This window comes from Perca flavescens, chromosome 10 (assembly GCF_004354835.1).
Source record: "Perca flavescens isolate YP-PL-M2 chromosome 10, PFLA_1.0, whole genome shotgun sequence".
Lineage (NCBI taxonomy): Eukaryota > Metazoa > Chordata > Actinopteri > Perciformes > Percidae > Perca > Perca flavescens.
In genome coordinates, this window is record NC_041340.1 from 30,304,328 (window position 1) to 30,314,935 (window position 10,608).

At 40.2% G+C, this 10,608-nt stretch overlaps 1 pseudogene; it reads left to right on the top strand.

Moving 5' to 3' along the window:
- The first annotated feature begins 8,076 nt into the window (after positions 1–8,076).
- LOC114562457 (putative nuclease HARBI1) lies at positions 8,077–9,473 on the top strand (annotated as a pseudogene).
- Positions 9,474–10,608: the final 1,135 nt, after the last annotated feature.

The window sequence follows — 10,608 nt, forward strand, 5'->3', positions numbered from 1 at the left end:
AAAAGAAAGACAAGTAATCCCCTTAGAACGAGGCTAAAGAAAAACGGGACCTTTTACTCGTTGCCAAGGGTTGGCAAGCTACGCAGCCACTCATTGGAGCCAGCGCTGTTTTAGTTTGCTATTGCCGGCGTAATTGTAGAGGCGGACTGACTAGCACTAATGCTAGACGTTTTAGAATAAAAAGCAAGTCTAGAATGATGCAGACTAAGCACAGTGAGAGTAACAAAGTATGTAATAGATTGAAAAAAGTAACAGACAATTTGAGGAGAAAGTAGACAGCAGTATATGATCTGATGGACTTTTGGGAAGTAGTCACAGGAAGCAGTGTCATCGAGGGACAGAAGTTAGAAGGAAGTAAAAAAAAAAAAAAAAATACAGTACGGTTTGGGAGAACGAAAATGAAGGCAAAACATAGTTGTCACAGGGGAGAAATAAGTGTTATTCCGGTTAAGTGACAGGATGTGAAGACACCCACTCAAGACTGGAACCTGTTGACAACGCACCGGGGATCAAAGGAACAGGAATGACAGTGTAAGGAAGAGTTTTACAGGCGGGACTGAGAGGAAGAAAGAAGTGATGGCACAGTTGTGAATCCTCCTACTCAATAGTAGGACCCCGATGAATACATCAAATAGAAAGGAGGAAGATTTGTGAGCAAGCCAACAGATTGACATTTTGTTTTCCTTTGTTTCCTATTACTTCAAAGGGACAGGTTAAACATGTACTTATTAAAGGGGTGATAGAATGATTATATAAGGTATTTCACACTGTTCACTCCCCTTCCTTTCCACTAGGCGGAGTGTGACGTCATAAGAGGGACTCCAAGAGTCTAACGACTAGCTAGTAGGCTAGCAGTTATATTGGAGACCTAGCTAGCTAGTAAAAATGGTAAACTATTGTGTTTGTGCAGATGTACGAGTACATCAGCAACAGGGCAGAGGGTCCACCAGGACAAACGGCTGATTGGTGCCTGGGTGAGGTTTGTGGCTACGAAAAAAAAAAAAAAAAAAAAAAAAGATATAAAAAAGTTATACATTGTTTGTCTGCTATTTCGTTATAAAATTCACTTCTGAGACTTTTTTAATGCGAGAAATCAACTATAGCTCTCTTGGTAGCTCTCTTTGGGATCTAATGAAGCAGAGAGACCTGGCACTAAAAACCTTTCTTAAATCAAAATTGACTACTGATCATTATGTATATAAAAGTCTAAGGAACAAGGTTACCACGCAGCTTAGAAAAGCCAAGGCAAACTTTTATTTAAATCTGATTAAAGATGCAAAAGGAAATAGTAAACTTCTTTGGAAAAGTATGGATAAATTACTTGGAAAAGAAAAAACAAATTGTGATCGTGTGCAACTGAAAATCAATGGAATTATTCTAAATGACAATACAGAGGTGGCAACACATTTTAATGATTATTTTTTAGATTCTGTGCGAGACCTGGCAGACACGTTCACAAAATCAATTTGTGTATATGACTTTACTTGTGATGAGTCTCTCTTTAAATTATCTCATGTAGAAGAAGGGACAGTTTTAAAAGTAATATCACACTTAAATAATGTGTTTGATTCAGTGTTTTTAAAAGAGCACAAGGAAATTTTAACTCGAGTGCTAACCAAAGTTATAAATCAGTCTATAAATGAAAGTATTTTTCCTACAGCTTTGAAAACCGCTATAGTCAAGCCTATACACAAGTCAGGAGACAAGCTCCAGGTCTCTAATTATAGACCTATAAGCGTCCTTCCCACTATCTCCAAAGTCTTTGAAAAAGTGGTTGCAGCGCAGCTAGTGGAACATCTTGACTACAATGCTGCATTACATCCTCTCCAGTTTGGTTTCAGAAAGCGATACTCAACGGAGACAGCATGTTGTTATTTAATAGAGGAAATAAAATCAAGTCTGGATAGCGAAGGAGTTGTAGGGGCATGCGTAGGCATTTGATACAGTAAACCATGAATTACTGATAGATAAATTAACACTTTTCTCTATTAGTATAAGTACAATTAATTGGATTCAATCTTTTCTCAGTGCAAGGAAGCAGTGTGTATCGATAAATAATGTATCATCTCCCTTACGAGCATGCACTATGGGTGTGCCACAGGGCTCTATATTAGGGCCCTTGTTGTTTTCTCTTTATATTAATGATTTTCTGTCTGTGTGTAATAATGCTAAAATGATAATGTACGCTGATGATACAGTGGTGTATATTCATGGTAAAACTATTAAGGATGTTGCCCAAAAGTTAACTGGGGAAATGAAAAAGATCTCATTTAACTTTGAATGTTGATAAAACGGTCTATGTTTTTTTACAAACCGCTGTAAGCTCTCGTCATGTAAAACTGATCCAAAAATTATAATTGAAGGTCAGGAAATATCAATGGTTGACCAAATTAAATATTTAGGAGTCATTCTTGACCCAAATTTAAATTTCAAAAAACATTAAAAAGATAACCAACACGTTGAAAATCAACATAGCACAGTTTAGATATATTAGGAATTCTTTGACCATAGATGCATCTAATTTATATCTAAATGCGATGATAATTCTGCACTTTCGTTACTGCATGACGAGTTGGTCACAGGCACGTAAAACAGCATTAAGGCCACTGGAATCATTGTACAAAAGTTCTCTTAAGGTTCATGACAAGAAATCTCGGCTATTTCACCATTGTCATATTCTTAAAAAACATAGTATATTAAGTTTCGTAAACATAATCAGATATTCAAATCTCTGTCTTTTGTTCAAGATAATAAATGGTATTGCAGCTCCTCCGGTTAAAAAGTATATCTCACTGAGCTCAGAAATTACAACTCGAGCAACTCGATCGACTGTTCGGGGCGAGTGTAGGATTCCTCGGTGTAAAACGGCATTCGGCAGCTCAGCTTTCTCAAGTGTGGCTATCAGACAGTGGAATAAGTTGCCAACAGAGCTGATAACGTGCAAATTTAAAAAAAAATGGCTTCTTTTAAAACAAACATGCTCACTTCAATGTATAGTAATTGATGTGTATGTGGGAGTGTATTTGTAAATGAATGCTGAGGAATGAATGACGGGTGTGATCATTTTAATGTTGGTTCTGGGATTAATGTGTTATTAAATTCATTTGTTGACATCAGCCTGCCCAGGGACTACAGGTGGAAACTAGCACTTGTGCTACAACCTGGTATAATGCATCTGTCCTGTCTAAGGTTAATGTATATTGTACGTTGTCCCTGTTTAAATAAATAAATGACAAAAATATATATAAAGTTCAAATATGGGCCGTTTTACGAAAATTGCTGGCTAATTGCAAATTTGGTAAGACATGTCAGACTTAAGGAGCTCCACACAGTCTGACGAGAAAGCGGCAGCCTGCTGGGCTCCATATCCAGGGCAAAGTCTCCGTTTCTGGGTTACTGGACTACAGGGGCTCAGGGCTCCACGCAGCTGGACGGCTGCCAGCATAACTATAGTATATTTCCAGTTTGAATTTTGTCACGCCACATATATTACAGCTACCCCAAGGTCTTACAAAGCTAACGCTTGTTTCCGATTTAAATTTAATCCATTTTTGTGAATGTGAGGGGTTTCGTTAGCTGCTAGTGTCCCTTCAATCCTATGGGTAAAGATCGCAGCTAACTAGCTAGCTACACTTTCGGCATAACTGTAGTATATTTACAGTTTGAATTTCATCACGCCACTTATGTTACAGCTACCCCAAGGTCTTACAAAGCTAACACTTGTGTCCGACTTCAATTTAATGGATTTTTGTGAATGTGAGGGGTTTGGTTAGCTGCTAGTGTCCCTTCAATTCTATGGGTAAAGATCACGGCTAGCTAGCTACACTTTCGGCATAACTATAGTATATTTACACTTTGAATTTAATCACGGCATGTATATCACAGCTACCCTAAGGTCTTACAAAGCTTAGCAACTTTTGTCCGATTTCAATTTAATGCATTTTTGTGAATTTCAGAGGTCTAGAAGGAGGCTAGTTAGCTCTCATTGATAGAGCTTCATCCAGCTTACTGCTGGCTCTATCAATGAGACTCGTGGACAAGAGGCATTTATTTCCCTGATCGTTTGTTTAAATAACTCAACACACATATCCATTATCAGAGTAACTGGAACCTGTGGTAAGAGAGGAGAAGGATCGCTTTGTGACCGGCGCGTTGAAATATGCGTCCGGTATGAATGGCCAGGCGTGGGATCAGGCACGTATCTTCGCTTACGCGCCCGGTATATTTTCACTGTAAGCAAGGGCGCAGCTACCTAGTGTCAGAGGGTTATGCAGCAACATTTGGCTGCTACATTCCCAGTGTTAGCAAACGCTAGCTAGTTTGTTAACATGAATATTTTCAAGCCTCCAAGCAGAGACGTCACACTTTAAATCAGGGACGTCGTTAGGCCTATTTTAGAGGGGCTGAAGCTACCCCAAAATGTTCCTAAGCAACCCTAAATAATACCAAGAACAAAATAACAATTCGATTTTGTCATTCATATTTAGACGCAACAAATAATATATATATATAGCAACAAAAAAATAGCCGAAAAGTCGGAAGTTAGACAGAAGTACAAAGAGTCATTGTGCTATCAAGATGATGCACCACACCGTCTCGTTACATTGGTGTGAACGGGCAGCTTTCAGAGCATTGCGAGTAACTGGGGGATTCAGCTCGTCTCGTCGCTACTCTTTGGTCTAAACTCGCTATGCACCCTCCCCCCCACACATACACACACCGATACACACGTTAATGGTGAAAGGAAGATTGATTACACGTAGTGATACAAAGTGAAATTGTAAGTTGTTTTTAATTACCTGCTTACCTTTAGCTACGTTTTCTTGAGGTAAAGGAAAGGGGATATTTTGGTTTGCTATGGAAAACTATAGTCTAGCTAGAGTGAACGAGCGAAATACAAGAAATGGTTAACTTAGCAAGCTAATCACAACTCTCTATTCATTGCCAATAATATAGCCTATCTCTATAATAGGCATATTCTAAAACAATATCAATCCCCATAGAATGTTGTTAAACTAAATGTCATAGGGTCCCTGGTAATGCTTGTATCTTCATACATTTTGTACTCGCTGGGCTCTCTGTTTTGTCAGCACCATTTCAAATGCTGGTGTGACCGGGTCTTTATGCAGCAAAATTTTGGGTTAGCAGGGAATTTGAAAACATGGCCTATCTTCCACCTAATTAACTTGAAAGCTGAGGCCCCCTGCAGGTTGTTTTTCTGATATAAAGATGTGCCTGTTTGTCTTTCTTGAGCATGTCCTGTTTCCCTGCCCTGCGGGGTTGTAGTCTGTGTCACCGAGTAACTGGATGTATTATGAAAATACTGGTGGTGATAGCTGTGTGGCTGGTAGGTCTCCTCTGGCTTTGGCTAGCCTGCTCCTCTTGATGTTGGTAGTTCAAGTTCTATATTATTGGAAAAAGTGTGAAAGGAAGAGCTTCCAATGCAAAAAAAATTAATCAAACAAAAAATGGCATAACTAATGAAACCCATCATTGCTCTCCTGGCGTCTCCTAAGTGCGTCTCATGAGTGGCTAACATCCAGTCAGACCATCCTCTCCCTGTGTGATGTCTGTACTGACCCTCCAATGTCTAGGGTTCCGCCATCCATTCCGACACACCCCCACTCCGAGATTGACGTCTAATTGTCGTGTGGCGGCACTTCCATTGTTTTCAAATGTCCCACCACTCTGACAATTTTTGTTTCCATTAGGGTTAGGGTTAGGGGTTAGGGAATAGCGGCATGTTGGAATAGCGGCACGTCTGAATAGAAGCATGTCGGAGTGGCGGCATGTCGGACTGGCAGCATGTAACCCAATGTCTACCTACACACTCCCTCATCTACCAAATTAAAAGACTGTTTATAACACTTATTTCATTGGTTACATTTTTATGTGGGAAATAATTTGCAACACTTTGCTGTTGTGTTACATAGTCCTTTGTCTCTCTGAACTCTTAATGGTAAATTTATTTTAAAATAAATGATTAAAATGATAAGCACAAGCCTTAATGATGTGCCTATTGCTCACATTTCTCATAATTTTCAACAAGTATCTGGAACTCTAGATGTCTTCCTTTGTGGCAGAATGATAAGTCACACTTGAGCAGCAGGAGACGGCAGCAAGCAGCTCACAGGCACTTCAGTATTTAACGCTGACTCTTGATTTGACATTTCAGTTACTATGATACATCGGAGGAGAACGAACGATGGGAGAGCGGGGGAATTGTGGAGTATGCTTTCTCTCTGCCTCTCCATCATTGTCACTTCTTTTCTGAAGCATCATATTTTAATATAGCAAATAATCAAATTGTGAAACTTGTGAAACAGCCAGCTTATTAGCAACACTTTATACAAGCTTGCTGGATACTGCAGTTTCTCAATGTTGAAGATACCTGCAGGCTAACTGATGCACAACTCAGTCCTTCCAAGTCCCTGTATTCCCCAAGTATGTGCATCCTTGTGTGGTTCAGTATGCATGTGTCCGTAAAGTACATGCCTGCGTGATAATGTGAGTGTTTAAGAGCATGTGTAGGTGGATCCTTGGTGTGTGTGTGTGTGTGTCTCTATTTTCTTCAAGGCCAGACAGAAAATGTCAGTAAGTCAAAGCTATTAGAGCGCAGAGCTGACCTTTCATTCATCAAGCTCTACTGTTGTGTGTGTTGTATATGTAATCTATGCTCTTAAGAGAAAATCCATATTGTACGCTGTGCACACACATACACAGGAGGTAGATAAAAGCAATTTTGTAGTCAAAAGCCTACACAGGAGGTAGTCAAAAACAAACTGCTAAAGTACAAAAATGAAATTATTTCTATGACAAAATACAGACAGGATCTCTTAAATGTTACATAAAGCAATATTAATGTATTTATAATATTCCTCAGCATTAGCACTACACAGCATGGTAGATCAACATAATTAGTAAAGTTTTTGTTACATGTGGAACAGAACGGACTCAAACGCAGAGCTCACAACAAAAGGTTTATTAATAAGGGGAAAAGAAAGGGGAAGTGGGGAGGCAGACGCCGGGAACGGGGAAGCAGCTGAGGGAAGGCTAGAGGAACTGGAGTGTGGAGATATTCAGGGGAGCCGTGACCGGGGAGCTGCGGGAGAGGTACTGGGGCTGGGGACTCAGGGGAGTGCGGGGAAGCCGTAGCCGAGGGAGAGAGGCTGGGGCTGCAGAGCAGAGGGAGCGAGGAGAGGCTGGAGCAGGATGCTGGGAGAGGGAGTCCGTTTGGCGGAGCCAGCTGAATGGAGATGACGGTAGAGGATGGAGATGGTGACTGGGGAAGAGAGAGACACAACAGGTAAGCGAGCATTCAGATAACAGACAGAAAAAGAAACAACGAGAATCTCAGCGAGTCTTAAGCTTAGTGTTTCACCAGCATGAATGAAGCAACGATCAAGTGGAGATGGTCTGTTGAGCCAGGGTAGAAATACTGGTCTTGATTGTAGATGGGAGGCAGGTGTGTGCAGCGGGAGGCGGTGATAATGGGATGGTAACCAGGTGCGCTCAATCAGCTGGCAGCAGCGGTGGGAGGGGGAGAGCAGAGTAGGCACAGAGAGAGAGGCAGGCAAACAGGAAAACACAGGAGAGGAGAAAACCAACCAAGAAACAAACCAGAGAACAGTAAACAAAACAGAAAACTCACAGCCAGCCGACCCCAACCATCACAGTTTTGTTGTTTATCATGTAACAACACATTTTTTATTTTATTTATTTATTATTATTTGTTATTATGTTAGCAAGAACATAATTTCTTCTCCTTAATGCTTTCTAATTCTTTAAAAGGTAAAATAACCCAGGGGCCTATACCATGAAGCTGGTTTAGGTGGCTAGCCAGTTATGTTTCAGTTTAGTTTCCACCAACCCTGGGTTTTAGGTACTATGAAAGTAGCTCGGCTTTAATCGGTGTTCGTTGCCATAGTATCTTATGCTGCACGGCTAACCTGCTCCGGGGCAGGTTATGTTCTGGATTCGAGATCTCAGTCTAAAGTTTGACCAATCAGCGGTGAGCAAAGAAACATAGGTGACATAATTAATTCCCAGCTTCTGTTCTCTGTTGCAATCATTGCAATGGCTTCACATTTTCTTCCAAATCCTGTGGACATCTCAGCGCAAATTGTTAGATGAGCACTTGAGAAAGAGTTTTTAGGGACAGACAAAATCCCCTTGACTTTCCTGATACTTACTTGTATGAAAGATACAGATTTTCTGTGGAAGGAATAACTTATCTTTGCGAACTTCTTGAGCCGCACATAACAAATGTGACTCGTCAAAGCCATGCACTTGCTGTACCGCAAATGGTATGTATTGCGTTTTGTTGCGAGTGGTACATACTTGTATGCGGTCGGTGATGCGGAGAACCTAGGGAAAAACACGGTTTGTCGAACCATTCGCAAGGTGGTCCTCGCACTGCAGGGGTACATAAATAGCTTCATTGTGTTCCCTGGACATTTATTGACCATGTCCATAAAAGAGGGATTTTATAAAATTGCAGGTAAGATATATTGATAGGGTGACATGAACAAATTTAACCTTTCACAAACAAACTTTCAAAAAGCAGCTTGTACTTAGAGCACTTAAGTATTATACAATAGTCTACAGTAGCTACATGTTAAGAATGGTTTTTAATAAAAAAAAAAATATATATATATATATATATATATATATATATATATATATATATATATATATTATGAAATGATTCCCTAGAGTCATTGGAGCAATACACATGTTGCAACACATGTTGCAATCTCCACAGCTCTGAGGCAGATTATGTGAACAGAAAGTCCTTTCACAGCCTTAATGTTCAGGTAGGGCTACTATATATATGTGATGATTTTTATTTGCAATTTAAATACATCTTTAAATGAACAGTAACTAACAGATGACTTGTGATCATGAATGCATGATCACAAGCTTGGATTCCAAATGGCCTGGCTCAGTGCATGACTCACGAATTTTCCATGAGTCTATGTTGTGTTAGCGCTTTGAGGAAGGCAAGTTAAATTTGGTACAGTACAAAACATGTTAAAGTGTTTATTTTAATTGTGACAGCAAAACTTTTTTTTCCCCCCATTTTCTGTTCTATGACAGGGCTTTTTGATGGCCTGTTGGTAGGAGACAGGGGTTATGCATGCCAGAGGTTTTTGTTAACCCACTATCCCGACCCTCAGACAGGGCCACAAAACCACTTCAATGTGGCCCTCAGTAAAACCAGGGTCAAGATCGAGATGACCTTTGGCATCCTAACGGCACGTTTCAACTGCCTTAGGCACTTAAGAGTGTCACCAGAGCAGGCATCACAGATAGTGGCTGCATGTGCCATTCTGCACAATATAGCCACTATCAGAAAGGAGCGAGTACCACCACAAAACCAGCTTCTCCCAGATGAAATTGACCCCGTCACACTTGACCACCCAGCTGGCGCAGCTGTCAGAGATGCAATCACAACACAATATTTTACTTAATAAAAACACATTCACACTGCAGATAGGTCTCAAACTGTTTTATTGGTCATGTGGCTACAGGGAGGAAAAACAGAAAGTTATATTAATAAATATTCATAGTGTTCACACTAAAGGGTTACTTGATTAAATAAGTTAACATACTGAGATCTGTTTTTTTTTCCAGCTGATTGATCTCCAATTTAATTTTTTTTATTTGGAGCCTCCTCAGCTCACAGTCCAGCTCCTTTAGTGAACAGTCTAGTTCAAGACTCCTTTTGTAAAGGGCCCTGACTGAGTCTGTTTCCACCTGAAACAATTCCACCACAAACAATCATTACAAGTTTTCTGGAGGTTAATCAAATCACATAAAGTGGCATGACTTTTTACAAACATAGAACATTTTTGTCAAGGGTGTAAAGTATTACCTTGTTCACGTTCCTTCCGTAGCCCATTGAGGTAGAGGCCTCAGTTTCTGGGTCAGGTTGTGAAAAATCCTACAATAAAAGAGATGTGTAAGGGCCAGTCACTTAATTATGTTAATTATGAAACATTCAAGTGTGTGCCATAATAAAAAGCCCATGCAGGGCATTCACCTTAGCAACTGTCTCAGAACACACAGACAGAGTGTCTTCATTTGCTTCACCCTAATAAGTAAAAGTAGACCAATGTAAACCATAACTGTTATAAATAAGGTTATGTTCATGGTGTTCTGTCCGCTGCATACTGATCTCTGTGTGGGAGACTGTGTGCATGTGTGCTGGCTTCAACAGGGACACTGTATTTTCCTCTACTGCAGAACATAGAGTCAGCCATATTTAACCCTTTTTTTAAATTACTAATAATGCATTGAACACACATACCCAGTGTCACTTGCTTCGAGGAGCCGGCACCAGGGTCAGATTGCACAGCACCTGAAACCCCATCCATAATTGGCCGCCCCTTATTGTTACTCAAAGCCAACTCCTCCGCCACAGTGTATTCTGCAGGAGGTGGCCCTCCCCCAGTTTTCCGGATTTCACATTTTTTTCTGTTTTCTGCAAAGAAGTGTTTGTGATAAAATGTTCACAAAAATAATAAAAGGTTGTGGTAAATACTCACCACTTTGAATTATATTTTTATATTTTGTCTTGATCTGCTGCCAAGAACGTTTGGATTT